We start from the raw sequence: 26,609 nt of genomic DNA on the forward strand, positions 1-26,609 counted from the left end.
TTATATATCTTCTGCATGGAAACTTTTATAACAATATAAAAGTCATACAAAAGTGTACAGTTGAGGAATACAACATGAACATGCTATAAGGGAGTGTGATGTGATGTGATATAAAACACTCGTTTCTTAACAAAGATGTCCTTATATATAATCAACATTAAACTTTATGAAACATTCATGCACAATTTCTTACTGTGTTTACAATGACACTGTTGCAAAACACCTTTTATTTACTTTATATTTTATTATATGTCTAATTAAATGGACCATTTTCACGACAAACTTTTATTCTTTCATTATTTTTTTTTATTATTAAAATTAAACAATTTTTTTGATTTGTTATTTAGTGATGTACTTTTAATGCTTGTTTGTTTTTTTCCTTCTCTCTTGAAGACAAAAAAAGTAAGAAGTTATGAAGACTTTCCCATGGGGGACAACCTACTGACTGTTATATAGTACATAGTACTGATACTGGTGATTCCTTTAATTTATGGTAAAAAATTATACATTTATACATATTCCTTTGTTAATTAACAAACTGTTTATTATGGTTAGACTGTGTGGCTTGAATGCTATGTCCATTTGTGTGAGTAAGCCATATCGCAATGAAAACAGGTTACAATAAAGTACATTGGTACTGGTCTACTGATACTATATACGGCGTATATATAAACACACATCAGTATACCAGTACCAGTCAAATGTTTGGACACACTTGTTTATTTACTGGCCTTTTCTCTCTTTTTTTTTGTATTTTCAACATTGCACATTAATACTGTAGCTATTCAAACTATGAAAGAACGTGTATTATGTAGTAAACAAAAGCTCATCCCAGTCATGCGATTAAATATTTTAATAGATCAACAGCCCTAATTTTATATATATATATATATATATATATATATATATATATATACACACACACACACACGTCATTGCATGTTAGTAATATCTAACTGATAATACTATATATATATATATATATATATATATATATATATATATATATATTTGTGTTTAAGTATTATGAGTTACATAATAGTAACAAGGTCATATGTATACATTGGATTTCTATTGGAAAAAAACAACAACAAAACAAAAATGATGCATTCACATGTATAATGAAGCGCGATGAAAGCTCTGTGTGTGTGTGTGTGTGTGTGTGAGTGAGAGCGAGCGCGCGCGTCTGTGTGCGTGTGTGTTTGTGTGTGTGAGCTTCAGTTTGAACAAAGCTGCAGCGCCAGCCGCCCAGGCCTCCCACCATTTTCGCCTGGAAAGTCACCGCTTGTGTGTTTGAGTGTCTGAAGCCGTTGGCTGGTCCTGAACCGTTTGGCTTTTTCTCCACCAGCAAACAGCGGCACGAATATGCGCCTGAATTCGCGCGTGGCCGTGCGTCTGTCCGCCGCGTAAGCCGCGTCCACACACCGCCCCGGACCCCACCGCACTCCTGCTTGGGAATTTAACTCGCGACTCGCCGCGGGCTGAGAGCGCCTTTACCGCCGCTGTGTTTGAGAAGAGGGAAAAAAACACCCAGGCGAGGAGGAGGAAACTCCACACACACACAGGCTCACACAGAGAATCTCCTCGTGTGCTGGTAAAGTAAGTGTGTGTTTCTGCACCTTTTTCCCTCCTGACGTTCTGTAGGACCGAGAACACGCGGGCTGTGAGTAAAACACCGGTACCGGTTCGATTATATTCCTAAAATGGCTGTTTTTATGGTTAGATTGTATGGCTGGGTGGGGGATGGGCATCGTGTGTGTGTGTGTGTGTGTGTGTGCGCGCGCGCCCCACACTGTGCGTGGTTTTGTGTGCGCGTGCGCCCGCGAGCGAGGGAGAGAGGCTGTTTGCCTGCGCGTGTATGTAAATACAGTGTATCACGAGACGAGAATAATAATAATAATAAAACAATTAATTAAACATAAATTAATTAAATAGAAATAAATGGTATCGCATTGTTTTGGTTATTATTAAAAATATATTGATTTTTATAATTTTTTTAAAAATATATTTTACTCTATTTTTTTTGAATAATAAACAGGCTAGCTAGACAGCCTGGATATTTATTTATTTATTTAAAGTCCCTGAACACTAAATCAACAATAATATAAACAATAACATTCCTTTCTTCTCCATAAAGTGTGTGTATGTGATGTATCATGAATCATTGACTATTTTATTAAATAATATTTGCCTTTCCACGTGATTGGAATAAAGCTGAACTATTTGGTGTGTGTGTGTGTGTGTGTGTGTGTGTGTGTGAGAGAATGGGGGATGGGAGAGCAACTCAGAGTCAAAGCTAACCCACTGACAGGAGTATTATGAGAGGTTAACTAACACACACACACACACACACACACACACACACACACACACACACACAGGCTCATTTTCATTCTGAAAGTCATTTTCTGACAGGTTTGTGTAGTTTCCCTGTACGTTTCTGACCTGTTTTCTGCATGTGCTCGGTTTTGTGGTTAGTACTGAGGATGGAGGTCTTGTTTCAGATGAAGTTTGGGGCCTTTTTTTATTTTATTTTTTACAAATCTGGTGCATGGAGATGATTAAAAGGTCACCAACATTATAGCTCCTGCATTCTTATCACACTTTTGACACCTAACGCACATCCGGATGAGAGTCGATGATCAGGGGTCGGATCTCATCGCTGTAACACGTTGGTTTTTTTATTGCCTCGCTCTGTTCACTAGGATGGAGTGGCACAGTTATGTAACCGTTGCTGTGACAGATTGATGCAAGACATGGAGAATGAGATTGTGGCTTTTCTTCTTCCCCCCTCCACAGACTGTGCTCTAGTGGACTTGATTCTATTATTATTATTTTTTTTTTTCGTCGATGAGCATGTTTTGCAGACTTTCCCGTGCTACGAGCTTGACCCTGTTTCTTCAAGGCCTGAAGGGTGCAGTTCAGAGATCAGACAGACAGATGGTTGCTCGCACTTTCACTATACGCTGAAACCTACACCCAGTGTACTCTCTTTCTTTTTCCCCCTCTGAAGTCATCATTATGTAGTTATTAATCTGGGCCAGAAAATGTAAAAATCTTTTCGGTTGTGCCATTCATTAAATTTACCCAGGAAGGAACAATCTATACAATTTATACATATACCAGATTGTATATTTTGCTTTTATGTACACTGACTGTCAAAGGGGGAAGAATCCTCTTGTGTCCTTGAAGCAAAGGCAGAAGGTTTTTATATTTACAAGTCGTTTAGGGGTCCAAGCACCGAAGTCGTCTTAGACTTAGGAATAAAAGTTCAGGAACAGGCGGCATTAGATAAACAATATACCGAAATAACGTAACTAATTCCGTTACCACTGCACCCGTGGACACATTAAGCTTTAAAAAGGAATCCCAGGCTTCACCTAGTAGACATTTCCTGATTGACTTTCCTGCCACTTGTGTAGTTTCGGTTATTAAACGACCAGAGTTTGAGTACGATAGCCCAGTCTAAAAATATCCCCCTATCACAGAGGTTCTTAGGAACGCCCAAGCTAGTGGTGAATGAATTCATTTTTGAATGACTGTTAAAAAAAAATACAATAAAAATGCATACAATCGTGGTGGTCGCTGATGAGTTAAAGGGACTGCAGGGTAAGGTGGCGCTCTCAGCCCCCACCTCTCAAATTCTGTGGGAGTGGGTAGCGCTGCAAAGCGAACATAGCTAGCAGTTTGGTCAGCGTTGCCATGTTTTTCAGTGTGTTCTGTACTGTGAAGTTCTGAACCTGCTGGAAGCGGCTGCAGTGCGACGTGTCCCAGCCAAGGCTGTGGAGTTCCCGGAGTGTTACTCTGGGAAGCCGCAGCTGTGGAGTATTTCGAATGAATATTTTTCAACTTGGCATAAGGTCAAACCTTGCTCAATTTTATAGCATCTCCGCTCTCTTATTTCACTTCACCAGTAGTCCCTCAGGCCTTCACCGGTCTCCAGATCTCATTGAAAACGAGTAACGTGTCATGTTGCTTGGGATGAATCGATTAACTGGTCAGTGTAGGTAAAGGAGCTGTACGGTACATAAACCAGTATAGGTTACATCATGATGCATCAGGAGTGCAAGTTATTTAGCTAGGGAAGCGTGTGGCTAGTTTTTTTTTCTTTCTATCCACTGGGTTTCTAGCTTGCAGTAGAAGAAACGTTTTCTTGCTCGCCAGCTCTGAGCCTTGTATCGTGTCTGTACTAGTGCAACATAATAATATGTTGGTACACCACCGCGGTGGATTACCGTCACCCCTCCGGCTGGGTGGCGTTGTGTCGCGAAGATTTTTAAAAATGTTTGTTTTAGCGCTTTCACACATCTCGATCTGGTTTCCGAATCCCGAGTATGCAAAAACGCGATCCTTTTTAAAAACAAATTAAATTTACCGTTCGTTTTTGCTTTCTCACTGGGTGTAATTAAAGAGGACCAGGACCCAAAAATGCAGAATATTTAGTGTATGAAATTTTCCTTCTCACCCCATGACGTGCCCCCTCTCCTCTGCACTTCAGCTTTGTCTTTTGACTCTTTCACGTCATCTAAGAAGTTGCACGTCAGCGGGAACGTGTCTCCCACAACCAAGAATACACACCATGTTTGGTTGGGTCATGCAGCAGGATCGGTTCGTTTGCTGCAATCAAACCAACCCCACAAACGCACCAAGACCACATCCCTCAAATCCGCCCCCAGAGCGTGAACTCGGCGCTTGTACCTGCGCAAACAATCCCCACACCGGTGTTTGATTCCACCAGACTAAACATTGCTTGACGTTATTGAAGATTCGTCTTTCTATATAAGGAACGTCAACGCCCATGAATTAGTCAGTGAGCATCGGCCTGTCATTCATGTGCAGTAAAGTACTGATGTTTTGCAGCACTGTAAATGGTGAATTAGGACTTGTGCACTAAACATTGCATCTGTGACTTTATTTATAACTTATTATAAATGGCAGGGTACAGGCTTTTCCAGAACCATTGGCATCATTATTATTTGAAATAAATGCATATAGATAATGGAATCCGTTTCTGGATGTTACAGTGTAGATAATCAAACTCCGTCTTTTTGGAATCTTGGTCACTCTTGCTCTTTATTTTTTACCATCTATAAATCAACCGAAGCTCTTTTCTTTTTTCCCCTCTCAGCCACAAAGCTCTTAAAACGAATAAAATATAGACATTATAGTGAGGTATATTATATTGACAAAAGTATTGGAACAACTGACTTTTTCAGGAAAAGTTGTAGGAACACAATTATAAAGGATGTCTCTGGGGTAACTAGGAGACCCAAACCTGTTCCAGCATGACCGTTTTCCTGTACACAAAGCCAGCTCTGTGAAGATCTGGTGTAAATGGGTTGGAGTGGAAGATCTCCCGCTATAGAGCTTCGACCTCAAACTGATTAAACACCTCCGAGACGAATTGGGTACGCTGACTGCTGGCTCAGGCCTCCTCACCCTACAGCAGTACCTGACTTTACTCGGTGAATGAGCGCAAATCTCAACGAACACACTCCAAAATCTAGCGGAACATCTTCCCAGAAGAGCGGAAGTTCTTACAGAAGCAAACGGGGGACCCGAAAGCCCCAATCTCAGCTCGAGGTCCCACAGCGAATCACTTTTAATAATGGTCGAGGTGCAACCAGGCAGAACGCGTGTCCTCTGACCTCAAAACAAAGCCGCCTTTAGTAGCTTTGTGATTTTTTTTTTTTTTTTTTTTCTTTCCCCAAATTCAACCTGAAGTAGATTTATGCAGACCCCCCCCACACCAAAACCCCTTGATTAAAAAAACAACAAAAAAAAGGCACCACCTATCAATGTACCTTTTGCTTGTAGCGATTGTAAACCTGACACATTTTCACAACAACATTTCAGATGCTAATGTTCAGATACTCTGAACACAGATACACAAATACACACCTTCATATTTGGCCCGAAAGTCTCGTTACCGGCAGAATTTACGTTTGGGGGGGGAAAAAAACTTCAGAGCGCACTCATGAATGATTCATCGTGCGAACATCACCGTGCAGTTCTTTCGATCACACGTTTGGACACTAATCTCTGACTTTCAGATTTTCCAGACAGTTTTTATTTTTTTCTTTCTTCCTCAAAGCGGTCGCACCAGAACTTCCTTCCTGATAATTTCCCATGCAATGTTTTTTGGCTTGGGCTTCCCGGTTAATTATTGTTTAATTCCACGTATTTGTGCAAGAGACACACAAAGTGGAATAATGCACGCGTAAGCACAAATTGTCGCACTCACTCTGACTAGTTGTCGCAAGCGCTCGTGTGTACGGTGTAGTGCGATTGTGCCTTACGCTGGTCAGTGATAAGAAAAGATTTTAGTTTTTGTAAATGACTTGTTTGATAGTTTAAGCAGTTTCCAAGATTCCAGCGTTGCGCTATTCCACGTTCTCTCGCGAATAGCTTTCGATTTTAAATCCTGTTAGGTGCACGCGCGTTAGCGAAGGTGTTGAAGTGAGTCAGAGGTGCTGCCGTGTTGTGTTTTTTTTGTTAGCATAGTACACGCTAAAGGAAGGGATCGGACTGTTTCCGGAAGTGTGTGGATTTAGCAAGCGGAATTTCCTGGGATGAGTCCTGCGGTTTCACAAGCGATGTAGGCGGTCACGGGACGCGTACACGCACGTGTCGACGTTTACGAAGGTGATTTTTGTCCTCTTGCACTGGACGAACGATCCAACAAGAGGCCCCCGATCGCTGTGCCTCATCTATTAAAGCTTCTTCTCAGAGTCCACAGAGACCACAGGGGGGTTCACTTGTGATTTGTGGACGCAAGCTGTAGGAACTTGTTTGCAAAAACACCCAACTAAAGAAACTCATTTCAGTGTTTGAGACCGTATGTGGCGACACTGTAAGGAAAACCCTCAAAGAAATTTTGACCTATATCTTGTTAGTGGTGCGGGAACCCCCCGGCTTCCTGTATGATCTTTTTTTCTGTGAAGAACAGGGTTTGGCATAGTACATTTGTCTAGCATTTTATTTCAAAAACTTTGTTTAGACAGGGTTTGGGAGAAAGTGTGAAAGTGCTGGTGCCTAATCTGGATTTGTTCTGTGATTGTGCACCACTGAAAAGGTGTTTTTGTGTTTTTTTTATTTATTTTTTGGCGGGCACATTCGCTTCACTTCCAGCGACGGCACCATTATTTCAGAACGGCTTTGTATTTCTATTTCCTGGCTTCCACTCATTCACGCAGCGGGTTTTACCCACATTGCGATGCGGTCGGATTTGCGTTAAAATCGGCGCCGATGCCCTTTGATCCGTGCTCACATACCAATACTCCTAGAAAAGTAGTGTCTTAAGCGTCCCCCCAAACCCCCCCCAAAAACACAAAAACGCCCGTCTTTCCAAACGTCTAATTGGCATAAACTGTTGGTGAGTTAATTTGGCTCCAGCACCCATTTCTAGCGAGAGAGAAATGTAGGCCAGCATTGTTAAAGGGAAAAAAAAAAATATGCAGGAAACAAATGTTCATCAAGGCGAGTGTCCTCGCAGCCCACCATCAGCGTGATCGTTCCCAGGCGTCAAATTATCACCTCACCTCATCTGTTTCTTCTCGCAACACACAGTTTCTCTCGCGTCGTCCTTTTTTTTTTTGTTATTTACACTTGTGTTGGAAAGAAAAAACGAAATATGGAAAGACGTGGAATTTTTTTTCTTCCCCGCAAAACAGCACGAAGACTAGTCATGATAAACTTTAGGCTTCAGGTCGGTGATTGAAACCCGGCCGAACCTCGGAGTCCTGGTTTAACCCGAAGTCCGATGATGAAATAACACAAAACTCGCACACTTCTCACCGATCATCTTCGAATGAACAGTTATGGCGATTTCTTATTGTAAACAAGACAAAAAACATCTGAAAAACCCGCCTTTGACTTCTACCAAAAACGGTCTGAAAAACCACATCAACGATTATATACCTAGGAATGACCGTGGCTGCTGCGGCTAAGCACGTTTACATACGTTATATGGAGAAAAAGAACGGACAGCTGCGCTAGGAGAAATCGGAGACGATGATCTGGTTTATGTGGGGTTGGAGGAAAAGATCTTGAGTGGCCTGCTCTACAGCTGTAAACTAGTGAACTCCTTTGGGATGAAGCGGAAAGCTGACTGCACCCCCAGGCCTCATCATCCTACATCAGTACCACCAAATCAGTACGCCCTCCCAGGAGAGTGGAGGGTCATGCACTAATAAGTATTTATTAAATAACCATTTATCATATGGTCTATTTGTCCATACCTTGGTATTGATCATTTCTCTCTTAAACCAGTTACAATGGTGTGAAACTGGCGCTCAGCCTGTTCTTACTGCTGTGTGTTGGCCACAGTAAGATTATTTGTTTTTTACCAATCATGAAGAAATGCGCTTCCGGTGTTCAGCGTGACGAGTCTTTACCAAACCACATCTTTTGATCGTTCGTATTTTTTTAATAAGACATCCGGAAACCGAGACCTCGTGGAAGAGGACATTGCTGCTTTTATTACATTTGTTTCAAAAGCGCCAGGTCGTCTTCTCAAACAGGCGAGTCGTAATACCCTACGCTTGGCATCTCCTTACTGGTTACAGTGATACGATTTCAGCGGTCATCAATCAGGCATTGTATGTTGAGGTCCCTGGGTATATTTCAACCCTTTTGTTCACCGCAATAACGCGTAGACCCGTAGCTGTGCTCCGGTTTACTGCAGCTGCAACGTGATCGGCAACGCTAACGAGCAACATACAAAACATTAGGCGATTCCTCAGGAACTCGGACTGCTTCATGCGCTGTATATTAGCATTGTACAAAACAGTTAAAAGGGCAAAGAAACATTTCAAGGACAAAGAAGTAAAAAATAAAATCCGGATTAATATGAATTTTGTTTATTTTTTGTTAATTTAGTTTTTACTTTTGATGATTTCGATGGTCAGATTTTGTTTTATATTCCTTTTTTTTTCCCGACACGGGCAAAGATTTTTATTTGTCGAACTGCTCAAATTGTTTGAACGTGGAGGCGAGTAGGTACTAATCAATTATCTTGAAAAATGTTTGTAAAATCGCAGCTTTGGCCCCAATATGCAATGAAAAGTGCCTTTGTTTTTTCATATTTCTGGCCATTTTAGCAAAAGTTAAAACCTTATGAGAAACCTTGAGAAAAAAGTTCTAAACAGGAAATCTCAGTCATAACGAGAACGCCATTCAAAAGGCTACTAATGTGAAAGAGGGACAGCAAAGTGGGCGGGGCTTGCAGGAGATGCCGGTAAAACCGTAAGTCATACCAGATTCAAATGATGATTGGCTTGTCTGAGCAGTGAATTAGCATTCGATCGAGGCTGTTTACTGACAAAAGAAATGAGTTGTTTGTCAGGATTGAACTGGTTGAAGGTGAACTTCGTAGGTCCTAAACGTGGGATCATGGTCTGGCCCGCAGCAATGGAACATCACGTGTAAATTCTTTTGAAACCGCAGGAACAAGAGCTTTTAGTGATTGATGATTTGATGATGCCTTTTTCCAAAGTTAATCCAATGCTCATGTTGCTCAGTGTTTTTTTTTTTTTTCTTTTCCCTTTTCTTCTAAACCCTGTGTTCAGTGGAAAAGGTAGTAAGTTACTGTCTGTCTATCTGTCTGTCTGTCTGTCTGTCTGTCTGTCTGTCTGTCTGTCTGTCTGTCTGTCTATCTATCTATCTATCTATCTATCTATCTATCTATCTATCTATCTAAAGTGAGTACACCTCTCGCATGTCTGCAACCAGTACAGTAGATCTCGAAGGGACAATACTATAGAAATGAAACTTGGATATATTTTAGAGTGGTCAATGTGCAGGTTGTACAGCAGTACAGATTTCCTGTCCTCTGAAAAGAACTCACCATATAGCCATTATTGTCTAAATAGCTGGCAACAAAAGTGAGTACACCCTAAGATAACAGCTGACCCTAGACAACCTGTCCAAGAGCATGAAATACTGAAACCATGTCCCGTCGTCTGTTTAAACTAAGATAAACTTGTTTGGCTCAGATGGTGTCCAGCATGTGTGGTGATGCCCTGGTGAGGAGTACCCAGAACATTGTGTCTTGCCTCTACAGTCAAGCATGGTGGTGGTAGCATCGTGGTCTGCGGCTGCATGAGTGCTGCTGGTACTGGGGGGCTGCGGTTCACTGAGGGGAAACATGGACATCCAGCAGCTCTGTGATGTCATTATAGTGGAGTGGAAGAGGATCTCAACATGTGCAGCAGCTCTGGTGAATTCCATGCCCAGGAGTATCAAGGCAGTGATGGATAACAATGTAGACTCAGTTTTGACATGTTCACTTAGGGTGTACTTACTTTTGTTACCAGCTATTTAGACAATAATGGCTGTATGTTGAGTTATTTTTAGAGGACAGTAACTCTGTACTGCTGTATAAGCTGCACATGGACCACTCTAAAATATATCCACGTTTCATTTCTACAGTATTGTTCATTGAGAAGAGACTAAAATGGTTGCTGAAATGTAAGAAGTGTACTCACTTTCATAAGATACTCTGTTTGTCTTTCTTTCCGTCCGTCTGTGTGTTTTCATGGTCTGAATTGAATCGCAGCACCATAGTCTTGAAATCGTCGCTGCTTTGCTCCTCTAGTTCAGTTTTCCGCTCAGGTCCATTTCCTCAAGGACTAACAGAGCTCAGCAGTTCCCCTCCTCCACACCACGAGGCACGTAACCTTCTGTTCCGTGTGCGCGACTTGGAGGTCAAGTTCACAGAGGAGAAACACAGCAGCACTGAGCAGTCATTAAAGAGGGGGTCTGTCTGTCTGTCTGTCTGTCTGTCTGTCTGTCTGTCTGTCTGTCTGTCTGTCTGTCTGTCTGTCTATCTATCTATCTATCTATCTATCTATCTATCTATCTATCTATCTATCTATCGTCTCAGTGTTTTTAGCAGGAGACATTTGCAATAACAATAGCAGGAGGGTTGGTAATGCATTTTAGACTTCATTTAATAGCGCAGCCATTAGCAGCGTATTGGCTCATCGCGAGGTTGAGTGGGCGGCGTGTCTCAAGACCGGCTGAACAGTGGAGGAGAGGGAAAAAAAAAAAAAAGGAGAGCGACTCGTTCTGACCTTACGGAGGATGCAGGAAAACGCTCAAGGTCTGCCGATCCGCTCAGCGTTTTAAAGATTCGGTTTTAAGCGGCAGTAAGGGCCGCTGGATAACAGCGGTGGACAAATTAGGAAGTTTATTCGCTAGACCATGCAGAAAGTGAAAGCCAAGCGCGAGTTTTATTACACTCGGAGCCACAAGCGTCTCTCTACACGTTCTGCTGAAGCGCTTAAAACCATGACGTCGCCAATAAATTTGAATTTGAATAAAGCGCTGCCGTACGTGCGTGGGAATCGACCCAATTAAACCCAATTAATCGACCCAATTAATCGACCCAATTAAACCACGTGTGCTCCATGTGTGTAGTGCAGCGGGTGGTGAAGCTCAGAGAATGGACGAGTTACGGATTCGAGGCTTCAGGAAGCGTCTCATTGTTAAACATAGCCGAGAAAAAGAAGCATCTTTCCTGGTTGGTGGACTTGTGTGTCCAACATGCAAAATTTTGTGTGCACTGAAATAGGAAAAGTAATTGTTGAATTGGTTCCAGTCAGCAGAGCACTTCGTATTTTCAGTTGCTGGCAGGAAGTGCGAGCGGCAGGAGCCTCACAGTTTACTCCCGAGCGCTGGAAGCTTGTTAACACGTTCGTTTGCTGCAAGCTAACATTTTTGTTTTTGCTGGGAGGGGTAGAAACATGAAGCAAGTGAGGAGACGAGGCGTGAAGTACGCCCGTCAGGTGATGACAAGGTTTTCTAAGCGAGACGAACTCCAGTCTTGCTTCGCACCAGTCGCGGTCGGAAAGCGGCGCGAGCTCCGCTCGATCGCGAGCGCGTGGGTTTCGGCGTTCAGCGACTTTTAGAACAAGCGTCGCCATCGAGTTCTCAGATCTGTCGGAAGGTGTTGATTAATTTTTCTATATCCGCAGTTGTGACAGTAGTTCGAGCTGCACGGCGAATCGCAGGTTTTCTCCTCGCACGCGTTACAGGGACGTTCTTCAGGACCGAGGCTTTTTCGCAATTTGCAGTTTTCTGTAGCTTCATGGTGACTGGGTTTCTGTCGAGATCTAAAACTAGTCATTTAGTTTCCTGTTATATTTAAGCAAGAACGCTGTAAATGGCCAGGTTTTTGTGTTCTCGTATTTTTAAGTGTTTAAACAATTAATGAAGTGTATTATAGTGGTGGTTTAGTTCGGATATTACTTCTTGATCTTGCACTTCTCCGTGTGTCAACAAAAAAAAAAAAAGCTGACCAGTGATTAAAAGATTAAAGTATCAGTGCATAATTACGCTTGAGTGATATATATATTTTTTTCAGCCAGTGGTATGGCGTGTGCGGTCCCATGTTTCTTCAGTACTTTAGTTTTGAGTGACCAGTTTCAGTTGTTGCCTGACACGCGAGAAATCCCCGCTTGCTGTGGTTTCATCTTTCCCCGTCCCGTACCCCTACATGTGTATTGAGACATTAAGAAGAAAACCAAAGGCCAGATGGGCACAGCAGAGGTGATTGGTGCCTCCTGTTAGTGGCCGTAACAACCGTATAGTCATTGCATACCCACAAAGCCACACAAGTAAATGGTTGAAACAAGTTTGTAATTGAGCCCATTGCCTGGTCTCGTTCTGTTTGTAGAGGTTTGCGAACCCTGCGTTCTTTGAAGCAGATGCATCAGGACACGCAGGTCCGGTTTCGGGTTTTGGCACCACTGATTATCTGGACTGGACAAAAGGTCAGCTCAGTGTTCCGATCTTCACTGCGCTCCTCTCGGTGTCCAGTGTTTCCTGTTAGAATTGAAATATCATGAAGACAAAGAATGTTTCTTCGACCTTTTGCAAAAAAACACCCATTGTTCGGAAATCTGTTCCCCGAGAACGGAGCAGCCTGGATAACGCAGCGAACGCCGCGTCGTCAGCCGCACGTGTTCAGGGAGAGTTCGGAATTAATTTGTGATGAGAATTGGAGATTTCGAGCGACGGCTTCGCGAGCCACCCGATCCGCAGCTGGGGCCTCAGACACTCGCATCAGTAATTTGTTGACATTGTGTGATGCAGCTGCTTTCACCCTGGAGAACATTACGCAGAGAGCTAACTGATTAGCTGTCTACTTATATCCCCACACACACACACACACACACACACACACACACACACACACACACACACACACACACTCACTCACCCGTGCTTTCTGAATCAGATGTAATGTGGAAACGGCCTTCACTGTACCATAAACAGTTTAAAGGTACAAAAGCACATTTGTTCATTCTTGTTTTACAGAGGTAAAGTACATCTAATAAAGTGGCAGCATTTTGTTTATGCCCTTAGGTACAGGTTTACCCCATTTATTACATTACATAAAAAAGTGTGTGTGTGTGTGTGTCTGTTCTCTGGATCTGGATTTGTTTCACAGCTATGAGTCACCGAGGTCAATTCTATTGGAATGTATTACAGCGGTTTCCACCCACTTTGTGTGACTGTTGTTATTAAGTGGTAAATTGTTAATAATTGAGCCACTTAATAATATTGAAACTAAGCAAAGGTATTATTTTTAAAGAATCCCTCCCCAATCAGATGGGGGAGGGCACGAATGAGGTTTTGTTGGCCTTTTGATATGTAATGCTGAACGCTTACGCTGCCACGATCTCCTCTGAAGTTGACGCCGATTATGTAAGCAGACGTTACAGAAAAAAGTTTGAGATGCTCTGTAGCCAATTCATACTGGAGCTTTTCCCCACAACATGTCATGCAACAGATGCACTTCCATTATAAAGAGGAATCCACATAAACTGAGAGACGCGAGAAGACCGGAGCCCACGCGTCCCGCTGTCCTCAGTTTTTCTCGCTCGTGAAGTGCACTAAATTGACACATGCTTTCGGTCACCTGACTTTTTTTTTTCTTTAGCCATACGTGGTTTTTCCTTTCTTTATTTCTTTGGCTGTGGTAGTATTTACATTTGTTCCTTCACTTCAACTAGGAGAGCCAAACCCCGAATCCATGAAGACATGGTGTACATGGGTTGGAGTTATTATAACCCCAAGTGATGAGTAAAGTCTTATGGTCAGGTGTCCACTAACTTAGAGATGTATTGAAGTCTTCAGCTTCCACTTTTGTATGCTGGGAACTTCTCTTCACAAACCCATTGAACAGCTCAGTCATGATTCTTCAGCCTGTAGTTCACCAAAACACACCCATGCTTCTGCTTCTTCTTCCAACCATTGCGTCATGTCACACTTTTATTCAACCGTGGTGGTAATTATAGCCGCTTCTGCTCCCCCCCGTCCCCCCAGTGTTCGTGTGATACTGCTGTAAGAACAATGTGGCAGTAATGTATAGCGAAGGAGTTTATTATAGTGGTATGTTCTGGGCGGACAGTCGCTACGATCAGCACGTACGACTAGGACGTGACACTTCACGTGCAACTTCACGACTCTTTATCCTACAAACGAAGACTTGTTTCGTGTTGATCAACTCCGTGGTCTTCAACTGCCCTCTAGTTATATTTATTTAATTTTATTTATAATTTATTTAAAATGCTGTACGTTTAACAGGAACCTGTTTGCAGCTTAGAGATGGCGCTCTGATCGTGCTTCGAGAATAACCGCTGAGCCGACGTCACTTTCCAATCTTGCACTCGAAAGTCGAAGGTTTGTGTGGTTTGAGACCCCCTCCCCCACCCTCTTCAAACAGCATGACCGGGGAAAAAAAAAACTAGCACGCTTTTTTTGCCTTTTGTATAATCGTAAAGAAAGATTATCGATTTATGGCACAAATGATAAGGAATAACCGACTGCACGGGGTCGTACTCTTCTCTCCACACCGATCAGTTTGATTTCACATGGCAGCGTAATTAGTGCCAGTAAATGTAAACCTGTGGTATGGCATTCTAATTGTTTGTTTTTATGCTTGCAGCACTGCGCTAGTTTCTATTGGAGTAAACAGGCCGAGCCATTCAGTAAAGTGTTATTATTTTGATTCCTCCCAGAGAGAGACGGCATGTTGTGAATTCTCACCTCGCTGGCTCGAGCGCCGCCGTTTCGATTCTCTCGCCGCTGCTTTCAGAAAAGCAATTTTGACGTCAGCGTTTCCACACTGACCCGAACGAGACTCTGTTTTGTGGGGAAAAAAAAGCTCGCGTGTAGCCTCTAGAAGAGACGCCTAAACTAAGCCAGCGTGCTTCCTGCATCTGTCTCGCGCCGCTTTCGTAAGTTACATTAACCCTGTTTAAACAATGTTCTTTCCTAAATGTGACGTCTCACAAAATTCATCTCCGCAAAGCTGTTGTACGGTGATGAGGCTTTGCAGCAGGATTTGGATGTTTGCCTCAATCAGGATGATCTGTTCGGTTGCGAGTTCGTTTGCGGGTCTCGTGGCATTTGTAAATGTATCACGTAAACGCAAATACACTTCGTACACTATACGGACAACAGCATTGGGACCCCTGACTTTTCCAGTCATATGTAGTTTGTTCCCTAATGGTTCACACAAAGATAGAGGTACAAGAGATTAGGAGGACTTTAGAATAGCATTGAATTGTTCCTTCACTTAACCTAAGAGGCCCAAATCCTGTTCTAGCAGGACAATTCTCTCTCTCTCTCTCTCTCTCTCTCTCTCTCTCTCTCTCTCTCTCTCTCTATCTATCTATCTATCTATCTATCTATCTATCTATCTATATATATATATATATATATATATATATATATATAAAATATAAAGTGTGTATGTGTGTATATATATATAATATATATATATGTGTGTGTGTGTGTGTGTGTGTGTGTATATGTGTATATATATTATATTATTATTATTAATCTTGAAAACATACACAATTTATTTGTGCCAATTTAATTGATTACTGGCTTAATATATATTTTGCATTAATTAGATTTATTATTATTTTTTAAATAAAATATTGCAACATATTATTTATACCAAAAAAGCGTTTTATTTTAAATTGTTTTAAAAATGTTAATAATAAACTGCGTTAATTAAACAAATCATCAAATCACAGAGTAACAGACCAAACCGTGAATTTTATGTACCGTGTGTGTGTGTGTGTGTGTGTGTGTGTGTGTGTGTGTGTGTGTGTGTGCGCACACAATGCGTCATGCAGTGTTTTCCCCCTCAGGCCCATTGATAAATTTCTTGTTACTATCGTCATCACACATTGGACGTCAGCATGACCGTGTAACAATAGACAGCAATAGCAGCGATGAGGATTTTTATGATATTTGAGGGAAACGTCAATAGTTAATGCGAATGAAAGGGACCCGTAAGCAACGTTCGAACCAGTTAATGAAGACACGTTCAAAGACAAATACGGGTCACTTGCGGTTATAAATATCACATACAATATAGATACGATCTGAGCGCTGAAGAACACAGCGGGCAAGTGTGTACGCCGAGTCACGACAGCGTTTGATGTGTGTAAATTCTTATCCTAGGTCGGTCTCTTTCTGGACTCGATGCCGTGCCACATCAATGGCGCCGGTAGCGCAGGTTAACACCACCGGCGAGAACATTAACGGCAGATATTTTGCGGCGCCTCACCCCCGTTGCCCTGCCGTACATTTTATTTCATTAACACGTGTACGCCTCGAACCCAACACACACAACACCTGATATTAACCCGGGTAATACACTCCACTGTGGGTTATCTGATACTGCCCCTACTACCTTCATTCATTATTTATTACAACTTTTTTCCTTTTTTTTGAACTCGTTAAAATCCTGTGTTGCAGGAAGCATGTTAGTTACCATGCGGTTTCTAAACAGGTACACATTCACACTATTGACATATTACTCTGTGTGTATTAAAACACAGTCGTTAGTTGTTCTGCCCTGGTATTTCACACAAATGCACACAGCAACAGTTGCACGATTGAAAGCGGCGACTTTAATAACCTCTTCGCCCCGACGGCGCGTAATTAAGCACCGGGATTCATCGTCCGAATCGATTATCAGAAGCTAAGTACATTTCCCGATTGGAGATTGGAGAAAGGACGAAGTAAAGGAGGTGTTCAGCTTTTCTGTGTATTCATCTCTTAAACATGACCGTTTCTTCCACTCACGCTTTATACTCAAACGATATAGGGGCCATTTCTGCCTCGAATATAAACATAATTACATGAAATTTTTTCTCCTTGTACTTTGAGTTCTGGCCAAAAAAATACAAAATAAAAAACAGTGCTAATGCATTTTGTGGTTAATTGTAACTTTCTGTAAAATACTGAGCTTTGTGATTTTCTAGTGCTGATAATGAACCCATTTGCTGTGTCCTGAGACGTGTATGTAGCAATAACTTGTGCAGAAGTACACACATCCTTCCCTCAAGTAGAAGTACAGATACTCATGTTTTGAAAAATTGCGCCGACTACACGTTTTCGCTCAACGTAGCCTTCACTACTACCTGTTTTGTTGTCGCACTGTAACTGGACCTTACATTATATTATTATATGAATACAAATAGATTTATCTAACGAATGTATCCAGGCTGAACATCCACCATATAGAACACAAGCAGAGAAAAGATGATGATGATCAGGAAAGTGTCTGTACTCAGTCGTGTTTACATCGCTGCCTCCCTCCGTCTCATCCACGTTACCCCCGTACTTCCTGTTGCTTTCTGACTGCTCATCGTGAGCTTCGTCAGCTAGTGTGCGTCTGTGGCGTGAGAGCCAGGAAGCGATACGCCAGCGGTCGGTTAAAAAAAAGCAGCGCAGTGACAAGAAATGGGCCGATGGGCTGAAAGAAAGATCGATCCCATCACCAAATAGATTCAAACTAAAGTAACGAGTCTGGTTTGCAAATGTTAAGAAGCAGAAAGTACAGAAATTTGTGCAAAAAATGAAGGAGTTTTTGCACTTTCTGCTTTCTTCGGTATTCAGTTCATGCCAGCGAGGGAACAGCTGTTTCCAGCTGCTGCAACATACACGATCGCAGGAAGTAGATTGCGTCACGGATATTCCATACGTAAAGGGTACATTTTGAGGGATTAACACACAGCAGGTGGCAACGTCATCGCACCGCACCGCTCCCGCGTGGATTCTATTTATGCACCGTTACGGTTCATTACAACTTCAACGTCCAGAATTCATCATCTCTTCTACGTCTGCGAGAACTTTCAGCAGGGTTCCGTGGGCTGGGATTTAAGTCTCATAAGAGATTTAGCGGAAGCGGACTGACCGCTCCAAAGGAAGACATGCGCCGCCAAGCAACGTCCTACAGAGAATTTCAGAGGGGCAGTGAGACCGTTTTATACTCTTTTATAAGCATCTGGACTGTTAAACCTGCTCTGTCTTTAGCACGCCTTTATCATAATGTATAACCCAGCGTTCTGACGTTTGTCACGTCACTACATATGGAGCTGCTCCACGAAGAACCTGGAAGGATGTCGGAGCTCAGGGGAAGATTTGCGTATTGTGTGCAGTATGTCGTTAGCCTGAGCTCGAATCTGATTGGCCAGAGGGTCTGACTGGGCCACACCGTTTCTGCAGAGACTGGGCGCAGAGACCCAACGCATATTAAAAAGTGTTTTCCAACCACAGCGTTTTGGATTTGTTTTTTCTGAGACATTCATTGTTTGTGTTTTGCAAGAGTTTCCCAGCTCAGGGAAAGTCTCGAACAGAATAGTTTGACGCTTCCCTGTTTTGTTTTGTGTTCTATTCCTCCAGTAAATGACAAGCGAGTGAGCGGGAAAGAGAGCGCGAGGGAGGGAGGGCGGGTGAGTGGCTGCTTATCACAAGCTGTAATGAAAGTGAGAACAGGAACTAAATTGTCTCCTGGACGTTCCGCACCATTAAATCTGCCCGAAACCGTTCAAGAGCAACGAGTTACGCGCTCCGTGTGTGGTGCCACGTCACACCGCACCCCCTCCCCCACCCAGCATTCGCGGTCCGTCATGTGCTGTTCCATCCGCGGAGGAGCATTCCCGAGTCCCGAGCACAAACGCGTTGTACTTGGAATGCGCTACAGTCTGAGGTTTCTGATCAATTATTACATAGAAAACAACTAAAGTAGGTCTGGGTGAATTCGCCGACTCGGCTTGTTTTCTTTCGGCTTTAGTCGTACAGGATTTTTTTAAACGATTGCCGTTGTGCCAAAGCAACTTTCCAGGAAGCAAATATACTAAATATAAATTCGCCAATCAGTTTAGCGCTAAAGAAGCGAGCCAGTGGTGACCGTGGTGAAGAAAAAAACACCCTTGAGAGGAGCACGTCAATAGGGAACACATCTGCATCTGGGCGGCGCCGAGTGTCCGTTCACAGGGGGTGTAACGGTCCACAAAATTCACAGTACGGCACGTACCTCGTGTTCAAGTCATGGATCGGTACAATTTCAGTACTGTTACGGGAAAGGGATGCAAAACATCAAATCGTCTTTTTTTTACTTCAAGTTTATTAATAATATTTGTAAACGATACAGTTTACATTTTTTAACAGTTTTAAATAAAGTGCCTGCTTGGTGAAATATGATATATAATAATATTTTGTAATAAAGAAAAAAAGATATATTAATCAAATGAATGCAGTACACATTGTATAATTATGATTAAATTGCCACTAATTACATTGAGTTAAATAAAATGAAATAAATGGAAAAATTGTATAAAATATTTTACATTTGTTAGACCCTATTTGGGTAATACAGGTGTGTGTGTGTGTGTGTGTGTGTGTGTGGTACATTTATTTAGAATTTTCTGAAGATATGATCCATATCACTGTTCTGCTGATCTCAGCAGACTTTAACAAATGTTTTCGTTCCTTCCATCCTTCATTCATTCACTCCCTCGATATGCGTTGATAAAGCCTTGCACCAGGAACATTTTGGGTACGAATACGTGCACCGTCACACCTCTGCCATTCACTACAGTTCCACCGTCGATGAGGTTGTCAGCTGTTCACACGCATGAGCAGAGCGTCACAAATTCACCACAGGTTATTCACAGGAAACACTATTTAGTAGTTCATCTCACGAGTCATCTGGTCCGACTCATTCGTTCCTCACGTCACGTGACTCCCATCGACGCCACGCAATGCAATCGATTGGGTTTTTTTCTTTTTCCGAATCTTGACGTCATTGTTACAATAATTATGGGGGTGGAATAATTAGTCCTTAGCTGCACTGCCATATTGCAGTCAGAGTCGGCGTATGTAGATGTAGAGCAGTAAAGAGGAACAACTGATGAGTAAGGAGAGGTGAGGATCAGAAAATGACTGGGAGAAGAATGTTTATCATCCCGTGGTTAGGTGTGCGGTCCCAAACTCATTATATGATAAATAGTGATTAACTATATTTTTATTTACTTTTAGTGACGCCTTTGTTACAACAAACAAAAGAAAACACCACACAGGCTCATTTGTTACAAAGGAAACCACAGAACCACGCAGGATCATTCGGGGGGGTGGGGGGTTATTGCTCCTCCCCAATTTTAAGAGTTTGAAATCAGCCATGATCAGCCAGACTTGTTCAAGGCTCTACCTCGCTCTAATCACACCTTTCATATCACAAGCCCTTTAGCGATTGCCTGAAATCATTTTGTCGTTCGCCCGAAATGAGATTTAGGCTGTCCAATGCACCCCCCCTCCTTTCCCCTCCTCACGCACACAATCACGTCCGCCGCTCGGAGGCTAAAACAATGGGATACCGTGAGCTGACTCTGTAAACACAAGTCTATTTTAGACTCATCTCTTTCCAACTGCCAGCAGCTCCGCCGAACTATTCCAAATGGCCCAGTTTCTCAGTAAACAAAGGATTAATTACTGCGATGTGCGATTCCGACTTTCTCTGCACATTCCAGCACCGTGTAACCACCAGCGTTCGCTGGGGTCCGAAGACGAGGTCAGGCGTAGAATCTGTCGACGTAACTCGAACACATTCAGTAAAGGCGACGAACGCGAGAAAAACAGGACTTTTTGCTTCCATCTGTCGCTTTTGTCCTATTCTTACCAGTTTATCCACTATGCTACGTGGTCAAAATTATTGGACACCAGATTTCTCCAGCTGTACGTCGTTCTTCCCCAAACTGTTACCCTAAAGCTTGTGCTTTTTGAGCATCGCATTTCTCATTAAGTCCTAATTTGCTCTTATGATCCCCTCCACTCTTCCAATAGATTTTGGAGTGCACTTGTGGACATTTGTGTTCATTCAGCCACAATGGTGCGATTAAAGTCGGTACTGATGTAGGTGTGGTGAGGAGGCCTGGGGTGCATTCAGAGTTCCAATTCATCCCAGAGGTGTTCAGTAGGGTTGAGATCAGAGCTCTATAGCAGGTCACTCAAGATCTTCCACTCCAAAGCATGTCAACTGAGATTATCTGTCTGTCTGTCTGATTGGAGGTAACCACATATGGCAGGAAAGGTCAGGTGTCCCAATACTTTTGTTTATATACAAAAGTATAGTGTGTGTACATACACACATACTATATATATATATATATATATATATATATATATATATATATATATATATATATATATATATATATATTTTTTGTACTACTGTTTTTTATTTCATTAAAATTATTATTTTTTTTTTTTTGGTAAATTGCTCTAATTATTTGCAGCCCTAAACAAGACCCGTAACCCTAATCTGCTCATGTCTGGCTTGTGTTCTGCTGTACTACTTGTCTTTTGCAAAAAAGAAAAAAGGAATAAATAATAAAATGTACCAAAAAAGTAAAAGCCTTGAAAGTTTCTCAATGTTGCTGTGCTTCCTAATGAAATGTAAATGATATGCAGATGAGGTGGTGTTTGTGGAGGTTTTTGCTACGAGCGAAGCTTAAGAACGAGCCTCACCTCGAGTTGGTTAAAACGTGCGCCAGCTCATCTGTTAGGGCGTTTTATTCTGCGTTTTATTCTGCGTTTTATTCGGGTGCACATAAATACCCGTGACTTTTTGACTTCAGAACCCAGTGTCAGATCAGGTCGATGGAGTAAACCATGCATTGATTAATTTCTTCTTTATTCGGAGCGATTATTTATTGTTTTACGACGGGTCCAGCTGTAACAAGATACGGATGGCGTTTTCCGTTCATTACTATTTAATTCTTTGTTATTCCTTGTTTCTTTGCTTATTTACTTCCGTTTATTTTTGTGTTCGATGCTGCGCAGTGTCCGTGCGACAAACTCCTGCTAATGAGCTGTAAAGACAAAAATCTCTTCACTGCTGACACTGGAGACTCCGTCCATAATTTCAGTGTTACGTTTGGTTTGAGTTACAATTTACAGTATGGTTTGAGCTGCTGCTCCAAACTTTCGGACCAATCAGATTTGAGAATTCAGTGCTTATTGCTTTCACCAGCACTGTGATTGGAAAAACGTGAAAAGAAACTCCTCCCATTTCTCAGCATCAGATAGACTGGTTTCAAAGGTTTTTTTCATTTGCACTTTTTCCTTCGCTGCAGTTTGTGTCTTTCTCGCTGGTCTCAGATGACCGAGTTAAACCATAACTATTGTGCCTCTGACTGAGCTGTTAAAAGGGTGCAAGTCGAGGTCTAGTGAAGGCCAGACTGGTTGCTGAAGGCGGTGCTGCCGTGGGAAGAAGACCCTGTAAGCTAGGACCACCTGAATCCCAAGGCCGAGAGAGTAGCAGGTTGCGTGTGCGAGATACGTTCACGCCGAAAGAGCGTTGTTCTTCAGCACAGCGAGCTGAAACTCGACCTGGACTTATTATACTGCACTGGAAGACAGTGAGGTGTTTTTCTGCACCACTCAGCGCCTGTCCCATTATCAAATGTTCCTTGTATCTGTGGTATTGAAACATCTGGCTGGTTGATGGCGTGTGGTCCCGACGGCACGCGAATCCCGCAGTAGCGACGGCTTCGTTCAGCGCTCTAATAAAAACCCGACAGACGACGAGTCGCACGATGCCTCGTTACATCAGAAACATAAACCTGCTCTGAACAATGAACTTGTTTTTACAGCACGTAGTTCACATCATTCACATGGTCTCCGTATCCCGCTCAGGTGCGTCCGGAATACCACCAGTAAAATCTCACATCGATCCTTTTAAAAATGAAACCAGTCGCATCTCATTCGCTTTTAAAATGCACGTGGCGTTCCTGCGTTTTTGATTTAAACTCGTGCATAAAAATACGGCAACTTTGTTTTAATGGGTTTTTTGTTTAATTAATTAATTGATTCATAATTTTTACAATTTTATAATTTCGATTGCCAAGGCAACAGATTTATGTGTGACGAGACCACCTATAATAATAATGTAAGTTATGTATTCTCTCTGTGCGGCCCGGTACCAATTGACCCACTGACCGGTGCCGGTCCGTGGGCCAGGGGTTGGGGACCACTGCTCTAGAGAGTGCAAACAAAGTGTAAAGCAAGTCCTGGCCTTTGAGCGAGCATTTTACCCCCAAGTCAAAATCCCTCACCATCAGTGGAATGTTTATGCTTTTTATTTATTTATCCATTTTTCAGGAACTTTCAGGAATGTAGTTTGTTTGAAGAAAATTGTGTGAGAGAAAAAAAATAGAAATTGAAGGATGAAGTTGAAACTGATTCTTAAATCCTCCAGGAAAAAAGATTTGTAAATAAAGTGAGTGTCATTGCTAAATGTAAAGACGCAAGTTGTTTACATGAATTTAACACGCACGATACGGACAAAAGTATCGGGACACCTGAATTGTTTTTTTTTTGGTCGTATTTTGTTGAAGGCTTATGACTGTAGCTCTCAATGGAGATCTAGTTTACAAGGGGTTGGAGTGGAAGATCTTGAGTGGTCCGCTGGAGAGCGCTGACAGCTTTTTGGATGAACTGAAACGCTGATTGCACCCTCAGGCCTCCTCACCTCACCTACAGTACCTGACTTGACTTACAGCCTTGTGTGAGCATGAATCTCCAAAATCTAGTGGAACGTCTTCCCAGAAGACCCCCCTCCGCTAATTGGTTTAGCTGATTTTCCCCAATGGACCAAAACACTTACAGGGAATTGTTTTTATGGAGTTTTATGTTGGAATTATGCCGTTTATTCATAAACAATTATAATGGTTAATTATAAAATGAAATAAAATGTTAATACAGTACCGCGTACATAAAACAGCATTTTTGGGGGGGCGTCCGTTTATCGCGTCTTTTTGTATACAAACATACGCGTAAATCAGTAGTTAATAATCGAATCGTCCTGCAGTGCTTATATATAACTCTGTGTGTTTATTAGGACGACGTTATCTCAAGGTAGCTGCCCCGTACCCTGCGTTTGTACAGAGGGCGCTGTTTAACCGGGCCTTTTTTTTGTGTCCTTTCCAGACCGAAGAGACTCCGTGCAGAAAGACCGAGGTTAAAGCCTGACATCCGGACGAGACCTGATCACATGGTAAGCCCAGATAAGCACTTTAACCATCCTCAGATGACACAGCCATGTGTGTTTGGGGTCAGCATCAAATTTCCATCCAGTCCTGCAGGAGCCCAGAGGCCAGCAGTAACCTGTGCAGCAGCAGCAGCAGCAGCAGCAGCAACACTCAAGCTGACACACAAGCTGACTGTGAAATCTAAAAAAGATTAGCTGTGTTTCTAAAGCCCTTATTTGCTGCAGTGCTGTCATCTCTCTCTCTCTCTCTCTCTCTCTCTCCCCCTTTTCTTTAATCAGATATCAGTCCAGGGCCGTTGTCATAGTAACGGCGCGGATTACGGCTCAGTGTTTGCTACAGTACACGACGGGGAAAACAAGCACTGTTGTATAAATCGAGCGTCTCGTGAGCTCAAATACGGTTATTGCCAAAGCCGCGTCCGTGTCTAAACTGCACTATTGGCGCTGGCGACCCACCGAAGTGCGACGTGCGTTCTTCTCCGCGTTCAAGGAACCCTTCAGGATGAAATATCAGTCATTCGATATCATTGTAGTACTACAGCATCAGTATTAAACGTTATACATACCAACAACTACTGTTAGGGAGCGCGGCCGCGTTAGACAGAGAGGAATTCAAGAAAGACGATTTTTTTTCTCTTCTTCTTCCTCTTTGTAGATTTGGTTTACGTCAGAGATCAGGACTCGTCCTCGGCCCATCAAGCCCCGACCGCTGAAACGCTAAAGACCGAAGACTAGCTTGAGTAGAACGGAAGGTTTGTGGACACATGGCCATAAGATTCATATGCGCTTTTTTTTTTAACATCCCATTTCCACATTCACTGCTATAAAAACCCCCACTCTTCTGGGAAGATGTTCCAATCAGTTTTGGAGGGTGATTGTGGAGGTTTGGGCTCATTCAGCCACAAGGGTCATTAGTGAAGTCAGGTACTGATGTAGGGTGAGGAGACCTGAGGTGCAGTCAGTGTTCCAGTTCATCTTAAAGGTCTTCAGTAGGGTTTGGAGTCAGAGTTCAGGAGAAGACAGGTGTCCCAATACTTTTCTTACTGTTTGTTGTGTAGCTCCTCCATTCCTCTATGTGTCACAGATACCTCTTTATTTGTGTTTGAGACTAAACCACCCTAATCATCTCCGTCACCTCCTGCATGTTTCAGACTTTAGAATAGTAGCAGTGGCCGAAGAGCTTTCGGCAGTCGCGGTTCTCTCGAGGGAAGTGAAACACGCCTGCTGACATCGCCACGTTTAGCCTCAGCCAGTCACATGTCAGTTTGGCGCACAGTTTCACTAATATCCGCGATCGTCCATACGTCTCGAGACGCACTTTCAGAAGCCGCAGCAGTCTCCAGCGTGGTTTAAATGGCCGGTGATATTTTTTTTTTCCTCAGTGTGAAAAACGAGAACAGCACCAATCAAGAGCCATTAAAAAAAAAAAAAGCAGTAGGAACCTCTTAAGGTTAATAACTACGTAGCGCTTATTTCTTTTTTCCTTCTGCGACAGAGCGGTTTCTAAACGATCAGCGCAATTACGATCATTACTCTGGAGAGATCAGCGTCTTCCTGTAGCGTCTCACTCGGTTGGAGAAAGATCTCTGTCCCTCTTTTATATTCTCAGGTCTGTGTGTCCGCGGCGTCTGAGTTCAGAGCCACGAGGTTGCGATGGCCATTGCGATCCATCGGTTTTGTGTTTAATCATTTTCATGTGGGTCCAAAAGAATATTTGGGCTTGTTGCCTGCCAAGTCCCTGCAGTGGCATCCAGACTGAAATATACTGGCATTTAGCCGAATTTACGATGCCATCAGGCTTCTCAAGACTAATGACAACGCCAAACCTAACCAGCAGCTCGAGACCAAAGCAGCGCTAATCTGCTGGAGTTTACAGTGGAGTATGCGGTGACTCTCTCATTCCTGTTTATCTCATTGATACAACAGAGCAGTTGAGGGCTAAGGGCCCGGTATTGGCCGATTGTCTGTGCTGGGATTCGAGCTCCTGATCTTCTGATCGTTGGTCCAACATCTTAACCACTGATCTGCTTTCATTATGTACACTTCGTGTCTGATGTAACTCTTCAGCATGCAAGATGGTTTGTGTTGCCATTCCTCCTGAGGAAGTGGAGCCGTCTAAAGCAGGTGCAGCAGTGGTTGGTAACGAACATCTCGCCGTACAACGATACCGGTGGGGGAAGGGAACGGCACAATGCACGCCGCGTTCACGCGCAGCCGACCTCGGAGCTGTGTTTTCTCTTTTACC

The 26,609-nt window shown here is 42.8% G+C and overlaps 1 protein-coding gene across 4 annotated transcripts in view; it reads left to right on the top strand.

Moving 5' to 3' along the window:
* The first annotated feature begins 1,157 nt into the window (after nt 1-1,157).
* Nucleotides 1,158-26,609, top strand: part of tbl1xr1a (tbl1x receptor 1a) — a 51,560-nt gene continuing 26,108 nt past the window's right edge. Inside the window, exons 1-2 of one of the 4 annotated variants that reach the window (XM_046857366.1) lie at nt 1,158-1,599; nt 24,304-24,370. The gene's annotated coding sequence lies outside the window, so the exon portion shown is untranslated. The remainder of the gene's footprint in view (nt 1,600-24,303; nt 24,371-26,609) is intronic. The other 3 variants (XM_046857367.1, XM_046857364.1, XM_046857365.1) reach the window with 3 other exon arrangements.

The sequence above is a fragment of the Silurus meridionalis genome, chromosome 9 (genome assembly GCF_014805685.1).
Source record: "Silurus meridionalis isolate SWU-2019-XX chromosome 9, ASM1480568v1, whole genome shotgun sequence".
Lineage (NCBI taxonomy): Eukaryota > Metazoa > Chordata > Actinopteri > Siluriformes > Siluridae > Silurus > Silurus meridionalis.